At 40.2% G+C, this 14,326-nt stretch overlaps 2 long non-coding RNA genes across 3 annotated transcripts; one reads left to right on the top strand and one right to left on the bottom strand.

Annotated features, from left to right (window-relative positions):
• The first annotated feature begins 1,326 nt into the window (after positions 1-1,326).
• On the top strand, positions 1,327-14,054 carry LOC116614474. 2 transcript variants are annotated; one of them, XR_007306282.1, is made up of 4 exons: positions 1,327-1,451; positions 1,546-1,618; positions 1,736-1,803; positions 4,564-14,054. It is a non-coding gene; the product is annotated as an uncharacterized LOC116614474 (long non-coding RNA). The 2 variants fall into 2 exon arrangements; XR_004294545.2 differs by lacking the exon at positions 4,564-14,054 and having other exon boundaries at positions 1,736-3,024.
• LOC116614475 lies at positions 3,594-5,828 on the bottom strand. The gene is made up of 2 exons (XR_004294546.2): positions 5,696-5,828; positions 3,594-4,100 (listed from the first exon to the last, which is right to left on the bottom strand). It is a non-coding gene; the product is annotated as an uncharacterized LOC116614475 (long non-coding RNA).
• Positions 14,055-14,326: the final 272 nt, after the last annotated feature.

Below are 14,326 nucleotides of genomic sequence, written 5' to 3'. Positions count from 1 at the left end.
GTAGTCATATTATGTTTTGTTCATTAGATATGAATATTTTTGTTCTTAATGAAAAATGAGGTTTTGCCTTTTTTCTAGGTTCGTAATGCCAGTTTTTAGGTTCGTAAAAATGCATGCGGTTCTGAAAAGACGCTAGTCCTTAAGATAATGTAGGGATCTCTTCAATTGGAAAAGTGTGAAGAAGATTGCCACTATGGCTACTACACATAGTGCCAGCGTAGTAGACAAAACGTTGGTCAAATAACTTGCCTGGTAGGTTCGAAGCGAAGGGGTCGTTCAAACTCGCACGGATTCAAAAGTATCCGGATTCGTTTCGCCGAAAACGTTCGTTTGATTCACGTCAACACTATCGTTTTCGCAGCATTGTCGCCTGGATCCAGCCGTGCACACTAACACGGATTAAAACGTCAGAAAACACTGAAAGTGACGTTATTTTTATTATATGTGCATGTTCATTTTATTTTCTAAGAAGTTGTTTGTGTTGTATAGCCTCACGAAGCGATATTGACTTTTGCTAATTTTATTTTTAATGTGTATTTTCTTTTTTAAACTTTTTCTTCGGCTCTTAAGCCCCGAGAGCACGCAATGCTGAGCATTGGTTCGGGGAACACGGTCCAGAGTTTTTTTCCCACAGGGTTTTTAAGTCTGGTTTACGTGTCCGGTTCAGTATGATCTTCTTGTAAATATAAATTAGGTGATTATAATATTTCACCTTTTCAGATTGTAATTGTATTGAAAATTCAGTGTTTACTGCTTGTCAGATTGTTTGGCATTGTAATGTTCATTCAGCAGTGATTACTGCTAGCTAGGCGCTGGCTACATATCCAAAATAAACTGTGTTTGTTGTAAAGTGTTATAAAATGGAGACAAAATTTGTGGTGTATAAGGGTGCACACCGTGGAAAACTATGAGATACAAGGCCTGTACCCAGGATTTTTCTTGGGGGTTGCGAAATCCGAAAAGTGGACCTAACTTTTCCGGGGGAGGGATGGAATGAGTTCTCTGATAAAAATCTGACCATCCCCGAAAGAACAAAAAGGGATTTTTTTATGCGTTGCAGTATTTCTATGGGAGATTTTTTGATTTTGCTACATACCAGAGTGATCTAGCCTATGCTTGATGGTTTTGTCTACAAATAGCACGTCTATTGAGAACCGAAAGTGGACCTTCGGCCGTTGGGGGGGTGGGGGGGGGGGGGGGGTGCGCAGCCCCTGCACCCCTCCTGGGTACGGCGGGCCTGAGAAAGTTGTAAAAAACCAAAGGCCTCCCAGCGGTGTACAGCTTTTGGCCAGCGAACAGCTTTTCCCGCGCTTTGTATTGCGCATGAGCAGTATAGCGCCCTTCCATACCTGCCTTTTGGAGTAATGGTCATCGCTTTCGAGCTCGAACTTCAAAATCACTTCAAATCCACTCAAATATCAAAGTTATCACCCAAAGCGTGATCACATCATGTCCGTAACTCTTTAATGCATTTGTAAACCTATTTTTTGTGATTTATTTGTGCCAAAAAACTTGTATTGTAATGACATTTTTGTTCGCCACTAGATCGCTACTCTTGGAAGCCTGTTGCTTCAAGTGAGCTCAAGTACTTATTCTTCAAATATTTGACAGCTTAGTGGTATGTATGTTTAGTTAAACTATGTTAACATTGTCGTAATTGATCCATGCATCTGTAATGCTATTTTTCGTGTGTTTACTAATTTGATGTTGTCTTGTTTCTCTTCAAAATCCATAGATTGCAAGACGTTACTTATGTTTTTCCCATATGAGAACTCAAACCTTCACAACCTTCACAAACTATTGGTAAGTAAGGTTATATTGTTATTGCTATTGTTTTTGCTAGAGCAAATTTTATTGCGTAAATTTACCAATTATTTTTTGCTTACTGTAGAAAGCATATTTTAAACTATTTTATTTCAACTAGTGAATAGACTGCTAGATCAGAAATACTATATTTCTTGCTTGATATTACTTTCGTTATGCACCAGTCAAATCAAACCATGGCACCCCGACCCCCGGGACATAGCGGGGAAATTAACATTTAATATAATGTTAAATGCTCATTACTTTCCTGGCTACTGGGGCCTGTGACGCTGTTAACATTCCTGATACATGGCCCCAGTGTTTTCCGATAGGATCCCATTATCAAAAGCCATAATGCAATTGTTAGGCTGCTGACTTTGTGGAATACCTTAAATATATATTATAGCTTTCTCATAGTACCATAGACAGCTCATTCTTCCAAAAAAACTCACACCTCTGATTAGACAGAGTTAAGATGTCACACAACAAACTTGAACAAAACCTGTCAAAAGCTTGTCAAAAACTTTGCTGTTTATAGTAGCACGTATGGCAAACATTGCATATTATATCTAATTATTTATTATATCTAATTATTAATTATTATATCTTAATAAATCATCAATACAATAACCATCTGCCTGTCTTTCAACTGTCATTTTCCATTTGCAGTGGCTCCATTTTTTAAACTAGGTGTATACAATTTCTGTTCAATTTTGGTTTCTTTAGAGGCCTGTGGTAATTTGGGCTCAAAAAGACTTGGTGGTAAAAGTGTAAATTTTTGTTTATTTTACCAGAGAAGCTACATAACATCAATATGTTGTCTGCTAGTGCATCCATGCAGCCACAAAATTGTTTTGTGGTTGCAAAAGCACTTGTTCCTTTTTCAAATATTTTGTTCCAATAATGCCAACTTGAAATCAAAAGCTTTAGATTCAAATACAGTAAACACTCGCATATAAGAACCCAGAGATTGAGAACCTACAGGCTGGAATTTGGCACCCTTTTTTTATTAAAGAGTTCTAGATGCATTTGTCAGAGGGACTCCTTCAATTTTATTTATGATATATGGAAATTGGGACCGAATAAAAACTACACAAGTTGGTAATCCTTGCTGTTTCTACATAAACAAAAAAGTTTGTTTAAGCTTCTCAGGGGTTTCATTAGGCTCCCGCGGCCAGCGTAAGCGCCATTTTAATTTCCACCAAGCGCAGGCTACTTTTTTAAAAAAAGTCTTAAACTAAAAAGATAAAATAACTTGCCCCTACTTATCAACGTCAATACAATAGCCTGATGTCATCGATCGAAACATTGGGGCCCAGTCTCTCTCGCTCTCAACCATATTCACACCAGATTTCAAGATGTAGGATTAGAGAGCGTTTTGTCCATTCGACTCGATTCTGTTTATCACATAACCAATGTAGGGCAACGAGCAAACTTGTTTGACATTGTTTATTAGTAAAGCGATTTCAACAACCTATACGCACTACTAAAATAAAGTATACTGGGGAGAAGTTGGAATCGTGCAAATATTTGAACTTTATTTGTTTTTTTGGTTAGTGTTTTGTATAGCGGATGGAACGGCAACTGGGAGGAGGCTTTTGTTTAGGTTGTTTACTTTGCAAAGTCAACTTGTGTCCCAGAATTCAACCACGATGGTAGTAACTTTCTCTGCGATTTTCTGTTTTATTACATGGATGGAATTAGAGCCTTCACGATAAATTTGCTTGGTTCAACATTTTATTGGATATTTCGCTACCTAAAGCCCATACAATCACTCAACCAAAACGAGAAAGGATTCGTGTTTTTATTGTCTACTCTACAAAATCAACACACTAAAGAATAAATTTTGCTTTCTTGTTCTTTGTGTTGTCTTGAACCTGCAGATCAAGTCAAACAATGAAAGTCGCATAGTTGGAATTGACAAGACCCTTTATTATAGTAGAAGCATATTAGATGTATCAATGCTCAAATAAAAGTTACAATTGTAATGTTTCCTTGGTATCATCGACCGGTCATCGTCGACCATTCTGATTGCGATGCTCTGTCTTTGGCAATTCTTGGCACATTTTAACCCTTTTAACACTTTTAGAACTATAAAGAGACTATAAAGACTGTATTTAAAATTACACACACGATAGGTAAGGCGAAATACAGGCTTCATCTCAATTCATACAACTGTTCTGATAACAGACGTTGCTTCTCAGAGATGTGCACTTTTTACTAGAGATGTGTACCTCACCAAATTTGACGAGGGCATAGATTATTCATCACACAACCAGGGAAAAATAGTCTCATCACTGAAAAAAATACATATAAGCAAGCTATAATCAAGGTTTGAGTATTTTTTAGAAGTTTTTCGACAAAAAAACAGAAATTCAGCGGAAAATTAGCTGAATTTGCCATATTGTGTGGATTCGCACCCTGTCAGATGCCCTGACTTTAACAAGCATGCAAGTGCCCCTCAAATTAATGAGATTTTGATATCCGAATGTTGTTATTAAAAGTGTTGAGACCTCATTATTGACAAGCTACTGTATTCAACAAAATAAATTTTTAATAAGGCAATTAAGATCACAGCCACCTGCTAGCACATGGTCAGTGTCCATTATTTGTCTTTAAAAATCGTGACGTCTTAATAATCCCAACAATGGACAAAATAAGCATCATATTGATATTAAAATTTTCTGTTTGAAAAAGATCCCCCAATATTATTAACATTGTGTACTAAAAAGTGTTATTTTTTTACAATTTTTACCACAGGTTGCCAAACACTCTACATAGCTTGTGTTGTGCAGAACTCCATGCACCACCAGTTGTAAGTACTGTTGAATCATTGTCTTTCTTTTCTAATCTTTAAAAATGGTGGTTCTTTATAGTTTGTGACATTAGATTGCAGTTTCCCCGGCAATACATTACTTTCCATTACCTTTCAAAAGTAATTATACTGCAAATACTACTGTAAAAGCCCTCGCTTAACTTTGAGGATGGTGTAAAATAAATATTACCTAATAGTTTCATTGAAGGGTTGCGCTTGCGAATGTGTGTTAAAAAGTCTAGGTAAAATTATAAAATCAACGAAATAATAAAGTAAATAAGGTCTGGAACATGCATTCATTTTAATAAAAAAAATAATCAGAGGATTTAACCAAATTACTTTGTCTTTACAGTAATTTTCATGACCTACACACACCTGCGCACTCGCATGTAATCCGCACCCCAATTTTCAAGGCCTTTTAAAAAAAAAAAATAATAAGAAAATTAAAAAATATGCAACCCCAATAGAAAAAACGAAATGAGAAACAACCAAAAAAGAAACAGAAGTATCAAGATGAGATAAATGTTTCCGATTCACAATTAATTTTATTTATTGTATATAAGTACATTACATGCTTTTATACATCTGAACTTGAAGGCAATAATCACTTTGAAGCTCTTAGCACAACTGTAAAGCTGTTATTCTCATCGCTGAACATTTGTATTTTCACATGGAACATCGAAATGCGAGTTTGTGTTCGTTCACAGCAATTACTGCCATTTTGGATGAGGTGCAAAGAGACTGGGTCGAGTAAATTTTCTTAAATTTTCTCCAACTTGGCAGACAAAAGAAAATTGCGAAGGCAGCATAAATAATTGCTGTTTTTCTGGGGAGTTTTTGTGCTTATTTTTTTACAAAACACATGAGGAAATTAGAGATATTCTTCGTTTGGAATACCTTTTACTATGTTATTTTCTCACCTACAATTGGATCGCTGCATTTTCTTATTGATTTCCGCTTTTTATCATACTGAGAACAATAGGTTCTGCGTATAATGCTAAACCCGTTTTTTTTCAACAAGGTCATTTTGGGAGTAAAAAAGTGTGCATTATACGCCTGGAAATATGGTAATCTTACCAGCATGTCTTGAAGTAGGACCAGTTTTTACTTGATCCATTGATAAAATGGTGGGTCGGTGAACTTTTTCGACTTTGGACGTTGGGCTTGAGGGTAAATTGCTGAAGGAGTCCAATGTTCGCGTGAATGGAAATTAGGACGGCGCAAGTTCATCAGAGACATCTTCTGTTTTGTAGTCACAGTCGGGGAAGGGGCACTTGTATTTTGGCATGATTTGGTGATTCTTGAGTGTGGTATTGGCGTTATTTTGATGCATGATGGTCAAATCCAACATGGCTGCCATGGAATCCTTTCATGCTTTCAATGTGATTTTCATGATAAATCACTCCTTAAATCTTGATCTTCTAAGCTTGGTTGTACTCCTAATTAAGAGTCCATCCATTTTGGTAATTTATTTGTGCTATCTAATTTGAATGATGGAGTAAAACAAATGAGAAGTTTAATTGGCTAGTCCCAGTCCCCTGATGGTAATAACACAGGTATGCCATAAAATGTTCTAATCTGAGCAGCAGTAGACAGCATCATTGGTTAATAAAATATCAAACTACTGCTTTATAGTCAGAATGTTGTTTTACACCCATATTTCCAGCAAACTAAAGTTCACAAGACTGTGCATTCTTTGTACTGAAGGTTCTCAAACGTTATGTTATAAGTTATGTATTTTGTTTATTTTGTTTGTTTTTACGTAAGAATGGCCTGTCCTTATTTACAGCTTCTCTTATTTTAACACTAATAAATGTCATTTATTAGTGTTAAGCATTTCCCATATTACTAGTAATGTCTTTATTGATTCATAAAATAAAAGAACAAGGTGTATCCTATGTTACAATCATTAAAAAGATAAAAATATGTTAAAAAGTGAGACATTAACATAGTATAATAATTTACAATACAATTTTGAGACACACTTAGTTAAAAATCCATCTATTTACGAAAGTTGATTTAAATTGTTCTGTGTTGACCCTAGGGAATACACATTTTTTTCTATGTAGGTTGTAAGTCGTATCTTTAGGTTGTGGTAGATAAAAAGAGAGAGGGTGGGCATCTAAAGCTTTGTTAAAATTACTATGATCTTGTTTTAAATATTTTTGTAGAAATATAGCGCTGCTTAAAACCTGTGCCATTCTTGAAAACATTGTCCCTTTCACAAAATCGCATCACAATGACGACAGCCGAAGCGTGACTCGCGTGGTCTCTTCACCTATTGAATTGCAGCCTTTGCAGTTCTCTTCCTTCGCTGGAAGTTCTTGCATTGTTTGCCTTTGCCAGAAGTCACCAATTCAACGTACTCATATGTGATTTCGGCAATCACTGGCACAGTTCTTGGCCTTCCTGTTTGCTTACGGCCACTGAAGTTGTTGGTTAGCTGTTTCTCGAGCGTCTTGCGAAAGTCAATGTGCGGCAAATTAGCTCATGTCACAGCTTTCATTAGGCACCAAGATTTCAGCAGAGCAATGTCAGATAGAAAAAAGAACACATACTTCCACCACTTGACGTGTAGACGAAAAGAAACAGTGTAGTAAGAGCGATTTTCGACACTTATGTATTTGCAATACTTGGCGATGTCTGTTGATCTCAATGGTTTGCATCTTCCCATTCGGTCCCTTTCTTCTTCGCTGTACAGTGTCGTCTCCTACGGCCTTGTGAACTGTAGAAAGTACAGTCACAGGTTTGTTCTTGGCTTAATCTCGCCACAAGACAACGGTGATATTACCCAATTGGGCGAAAGCGGAGTCGCATTGCTGTTGAAGTTGAGCGTTATTCCACGAGGAGCTTTAATAGGGGAAAAAGTGACGTAAGGGTGAGTTCAAACCACCCTTACACTCGAGATGGTGTTTTAATCCGCAACACCTTTGAGCAGCGTCGCTTTATGCGCTTGACATCTCACAGGGTGTAATGGGTCCTTGTTTATATTTCTATCAATATCTAGTCAAACAGTTTTCAGTTGCGAAGCATAAATAACTACACTCAAGGCAAGTAAATGTTAAACTGATAATAACAGCAACAATAGGATATACTCTATAACTTTAAAACAGTATTTACAAAACGTTATTTTTGAACGAAACACTAAAAGAATGCAATTTATATTTATTGAGTAAAGCAAACGTTTCTGTAAATAGGTGTGTTGTATCTAGTAATCAAAACTTATTTATTGCCGTTTCGTTAGCCGACTCTATATTCCGTTAAACGGATATTTCAGGCTTTCTAATTTAGAGTCGATGCTCACTCGACTGCTTTGTCGCTAGCTGTATCGCCGAAATCACGGATAGATTACAACGTGCCGCAACAAAGATAGCCATTATACAAAAGGAAAAAATATCACTACTTGGTTAAGGCTTGCCCTTTCCGTTAACAACTTCGGGGGCGATTTATGAGTCTATGTGGCTCAAGTGGTGGGCCCGTCGGTACGCGGCATTTAGCCAGGCTTGCATTGACGGCGCTCACGAAGTCTATAATCATCGGGTTGAAATTGCCAGCTTCTCCCTCCAGGACCACATTGTTCCCCTTGAGGTCGTTGTGGACAAAGCCCCTGCCATGTATAAAATGCAGTGCATCCGCAACTCCCGCAAAAATTGACCCCCAGTCTGCTAAGGCGATACTAGGTTTTGGTTTAGTTGCCTTGTAGATTGTTAGATTTGTTTCGTCTCCATGATAGAGCGTAACGAGGAGGGCAGGCTTTTCCTTGCTGCAAATGCCAAACAAGTAAGGCAGCCCTTTGTGGTCCCCAAGCTGAAGTATCACCTCTGCCTCTCTTCTCAGGGCTTTTTGTAAGCTGGCCGGGTCCTTTTTCCCGTCGCCGTCTTTAACTTCCTTTATCGCTACCGAGGTGTTTTCACGGTATTTCCCTAGGTAGCATACACCGAATGTACCACTACCTAGGGGTGACTCCTTCTTTAGCAACGAACGATCGATCGATCTCCATTATCGTGTTTCTTCTCTTCACGGGAGCGACTTCCTTTACTTCGCTCCTTCTCTTTAGCGGCGGTAGGTCGATAGGCGCCCCCTTTTATGCGGCGGATTCTTCGACGATTGTGAAGCGGCCGGCGGGTCGATGGGCGCCCACTTTTTTCGAAGCGGGTTTACTGACTTCCAGAGTGCGGTTTGCACCATCATTTTCTTACCACGAGACCAACTTACGGAGCTGGTGTGCGGTACTATCTCCGAGTTTTTCTCGACTTCCATATCGGCACTGGGCTCTGCGTTCCTCCATGAACTTTAAACGCTTCTTTCTCTGGGCATTTCTAATTTCACTTGAAACGTCAGAATCATCAACCGACGCAGTGTTTTTTTCCTGACGAGCCTGCTTTCTCTTCTTCCATTGCTTTTTTTTAAGGTTCCTGATAGCTCTGAATTTTAGCCGGTCGGGATGACCCATTTTTGATGTAGAAGTTTTATCTACGACGTTATTCATGACAGTAAGCTTGTAGCGATCGAAGATTCTCTATTTGATTTTCATAGGTGACTTTTAGCCCGATATATAGTCTTTAGCATCGCTTGCTTCAAGCGGAAATAGGCGTGTTCTGTTTTAACTACAAGACATCAGCGGATTTACGTATAGGAACAGGCAGTTATTACATCTTGGTGCTACATTTTTCCTACGTGACGAGTTTGGCGTGTTTATTGGGGCCGTGGATGTAGTGGATTGCATCCGTGAGTGGCCTTTTTTTTCGTGAATCGCGAGTGTGTAAAATCGGAATTTCGTGATCGGTGATGGCTATCATAACCATTATTCGTGAATGGCGAAATTTGGTCAGAACATAACTATGGTCAGCGATCTCTATGCTGAATCATTGTTTTCTGTGGGCATACTAGCTTTATCCTGAAACTTGATTTCCTATCTTTATGCTTGGAACTGTTACGGATGATCGCATCAAAATTAATCACCAAATAGATTTCAATGGACTATCAAGGTTTGTTTGATTGGTTATGCCCGCTGCGTAAAGAAGACACAGAGAACTTCGTAGCTATCATCCGGAAATGACGCCTTTGTCCTGGACACACGATAACAAACTAAAGAAACCCTCTCGTACGCCACCAAGCAACGATTCGAGACGATGCCCTCTTTCTCATTTACCGTTTCTTGTGCTAAGTGCACAAAATCATTTACTACTGCAAATGCCTTCTCAAAGCATTGGAGACACAGCCATGGAACAAGTCCAGAACCTGAAGTCACGTTTATACTAGTTTTTCTTTTCAGCATTTACTTGAGCTGCATACAAGTTCGTTTGATCGATGATGATTTCTATCAATTCGGGTGTAAAAAAAACCCGAGTTCAGAGTCGTTATTTGGACCATTCTAGGGTCGAACAAAAGGAAAAAACTTCGGTTCTTCAATTGAAGTAGCAGTTCTAGACCAAACCAGTTCTTTGGGACGCAAAATACGAACATTTTCATTCATCAAAAAGTTACTACAATCGCCGTAATTATCGTCTTCATAACCGTTAAATTCTTCCGAATCGCTGTCTGAATCATCGAAAATATACCGGACTAAGTCCTTGATTTCAAATGCAAGTTCTATGGACGAGAATCGATCGGGAGCAGGCGAAGAAGTTAAAACTTTGCAGATAAATTTCGAGTTGATCGCTTTGTCGTATCACTTTGCAGTGACTGAAAGAAACATGTCAAATTTCATGCCTTATAAACCCAACGTGTCGGTTTCCATATAAGGCAGTCCCTTTGTCTTTATGGGCATATCGAAAATACGAAAAATTCTGTATCTAGGCGTACGAGACGGTCTTTCCAATACGGAAAATTCCGTTTCCGCGAGAGAGTTGTTTATGTCAAGGACGTCAAGAACAAGGTGTAAAATGTAACAGACTGCTTGTGATGTGGACTTTCCTCCGACCGCGAACTGCTTGGGATCTAGTTTAACTAGGATACGCGGAAGGAGTCGCACGTAGGTGAACCGTTCCAATACTTTAGCTATTTGACAAGTTAAGGAGATTGGGCGAATATGGTTTTCAATGACTGAGGCAGGACGCTCTTTAGGAATAGGGTTGACAGCTGCGCATTTTAAGAGCCAGGGTATGCGGAGGGAGGAGTTATACAACTCGGCGACAACAGGTGCAAGTTCGAAACCAAATAGGGCCGAGAGCCTTCCTTAGCTTGATGGAACGTAGTGCTGCAGTAGCTTCCCGCGGGGTAACAAATAGATCGTCGGGAATCTCAGTGACAGATATCGCGTCGACGTCGTTAGTAGACAAGGGGGCGAACTCAGACGTAAGCCCTGTGAAAAAGGTGTTACTGTAATATTTTCACATAACTGTTGGATGGTGACAATGTTAGTCCCGTCAATTAACTGGTTGAACCATTGGTTGTCATTTCGAGACATCCCAGACAGTGACTTGACCTCCATCCACCACCTGTCAGGGTTGGACTGTTTAAGTGTTGCGACCTTGGCGTTGTAGAATCTTTGTTTGCAGTCCTTAATATGCACTTGGACTTTGTTACGCCAGTAAAGAAACTGCTGAGAATCTTTTCCGAAAAGCAACAAGCATTTCTGTCTCTTAGAAATCATAGCTTTGATGGCAGAGGACAGCCACGGCTTGTTGTTTCCATACATACGACACACCTTAGAGGGAAGGAATGTGTTAATAGCGCAAGATTCTAGGGTGAAAAGATAGTCCCAGCTTAAACTTGTGATCCAACGACCAAAAGCAACCAGCGCTGTCTCTAGTGTCGCGCTTTGTGACCGACTTTTTTATGGCCTTGGTTGAGTCTATATGCAGTCTTATCAAAACACAGAAATGGTCGCTGGACCCGAGCTTAGGAAGCTGGTCGGGGGACGCCAGTTGATTAGGTAGATTTGTTAAGCACCAATCAAGAGTTCCCGTGTCACGTGTTAAAACTTTGATTATCTGGGAAAGCCCGCACGCTCGGTTGAACACCACTGGGGAAATTTTGAGTTGGGATTAAAATCCCCGGCGCATAAACCAAATAATCAGGATGGCTGGCCTGATAATCATCGACAAAGCTCTGTACATAATTATACAAGTTGTCGTTGTCCTCGGCGGTAGCTTGTGGAGGGTGGTAGATAACTCCGATCAGAAGGGATGTAATTGGTCTCGGTAAACGCCGCGGGCGGAGTTGAAACCACAAGGTTTCGGTGATAGAACTGACGAGATCGAGATTGGCCAATCTCTTATAAGGAATAGATGAGTGAACGTACGCCGCAACTCCACCAGCGTGTCTCGAACGATCGTTCCATATGAAATTATACCCAGACATTGCGACTGAGGCATCTGATATTTGGTCGGAAAACCAGGTTTCCGTAATGCATAGAACGCAGCCAGAGTTCTGTACTTTATTTGTTAGTGAGCGAGCGTTGCAGACGATCAGCGATGGAATTGCCGGGCGAGACGAATTTACAGACCGTAGCTCTTTTGCCGGTTCTGTAGGACTGTTTACATCGTCATCCAAATCGTCAATGGGCTCATGTTCGAGAGGGCGATCAAGGGTGGATAATTACCATTGTTCCTGTGCTAAAGGGCTTTGTACGCGGTCAGCCAGGCGTGGGGCGTTTCTTCCCGTTTCGGATGCGACAGTTGCATATCGAGCAAAACAAGAGGATTCAGACGATAGCAAAATTTCTCTACTTTTTTATCTCTTACAGGCCTTTTTGACATGGAAGCGGTGGAAGCGGGAGAGATTGTTCGATTTCAGGGTGTTGATAAGCTCGGAGGTCAGTACACTTCTGTCTTCAAATCCATGTAGTCGCTTTTAAGCGTTAACTTAAAAGTCAAGTTAGCTTAAAAGTCAACTTAAAAGTTGACTTCTTGAATAAGAGAGTGGTGTGGTACTGGAATGGTTGGTTTGGCGAATATGCAAATTTCCCTCCAAAGATGTACTCCTAGGGTCCAGTTGATCGGGACCCGGGGTTAGAAGAGACATCAACAAAAACGGTAATGTAGATCGGTGGATCATGCCCCGGTACTACCAAAATGTAAAGCCATGCTTAGACCATTTTTCAATAGGGATCTTCGACCTGGAATGTCCAGGTGGTGTGAGAGATCGATGTTTAGGTACTAGAGCTTGACTGCCTAAGAGAGTGAATTATCTCTGTAAATATACATGATAGCTTGAAGATTTGTAGTCTTGTCGACGAGGGAGCCTCCGATAGGGTGAGATTCCATTATTAGGTTGGGTAGTAAGGTTGCCGAAAACCACTAGATATGATAAACGCAGAGCAAGCAAAAACATGGCCGCCATATTCAGCGCCTGTGCAGACTGAGAATGTCCACCTTTGACAGAGGGTTAATGTGCGCTTTCTTTCACAACTCCGGCCAGGTGTGGGTGGCCAGGGAGAGGTTCCAAATCCATGTGATAATCTTTGTGAATATCTCCGCATGATCTTTCCATACCCAAGCCAAGATCTCTTCTGGGCCAATGTCCCAAACCTGCCTCTCTTGAATGTTTCGGTGTCCTCTGCAATCCCTGATCTGGACTTAGGACGTGTGGGTTTTAGCTTGATTCTTTGTGGCAAAATAACACCTGTATGATCCGTTTTCATTAGTGCTCGAAACGAAGAGTTCAGGTTTATTCATGAAACAGTTTTCTAGGCAGGCTCCACCACGTGTGGGGAAACTGACCAGCGCGTTCCAACCTGACATGGCTTGGAGCTGTTGTGTATGTAAACGGTTGACGTCACAGCCACATACCACCACGGTGTTTTGGTGTTTGTCTAGTTCTGCATCAGCGAGGCCAATTACTGTATGTATTTCATCAGGTCTCTATCTTTGTATTTGTGTTTTGGTAGATTATAAAGACCAATCGCAAGAAAGTGATTCCCAGAGGGAAGTAACAGTGTCAAACTGGCCAATTGATACAGTTTGGAACGGTAGACGCTCAAAACATTGAGATTTCCCTGACATAAATTGCAACTGCATTTCTGTCTAGTATCCGAGTGTATCCAGGAATATTGACTGTCGAGTCAGGCATATTTGTGAAAAGATATGTTTTCGACATGACGCAAATGTTGAGGTTATTGCTCCTAAGATCCGCCTCGAGCGCAGCCCTGATTTGTTTTTTTAAACAAATTGAGAAATAGGGAGCCTGTAGTATTTGACTACACATTGATGAACCACATCCCTAAATCAGTAGAACATCATCCATACCTAGGCGTCGAGCTCTCGAGAACACTTGACTGGAGCTGGCATATAAACAACATAGTGTCCAAAGCCAACCAGACCTTAGACTTTCTTAGGCGTAACTTTAGCAATTGCCCAGAGAACATTAATGAAGCTGCCTATAAATCGCTAGTTCGTCCACACTTAGAGTATGCCAGCTCTGCCTGGGAACCGTTATTAAAGAAACACGTCCAACAGATTGAGAAGGTTTAAAGGAGGGCGGGTCGTTTTGTGAAAAAAATTGCTGGGATAGGACTCCTGGCACAGTAACAAACATCCTTAACGATTTGAAGTGGTCCCCTCTCTCTAAAAGGCGCCAGGATGTTAGGCACACCTTATTCTAGAAGGCCGTTAACGAAAAATCAGCACTTGAGATACCAGACTATATTGAGAGATGCACCCGCCAATTACGCAGCTCTAATTTAGATAAATGTTTAGAGTTATCTCCAAGAACAGAAGCTTACAAGAACTCGTTTTTCTGCAGGACGGTCAAACAATGGAGCAA

Source organism: Nematostella vectensis, chromosome 13 (assembly GCF_932526225.1).
Source record: "Nematostella vectensis chromosome 13, jaNemVect1.1, whole genome shotgun sequence".
NCBI classification, from domain to species: Eukaryota; Metazoa; Cnidaria; class Anthozoa; order Actiniaria; family Edwardsiidae; genus Nematostella; species Nematostella vectensis.
Note: the sequence above shows the minus strand (reverse complement) of the source record. Positions and strands in the feature narration are given on the sequence as shown.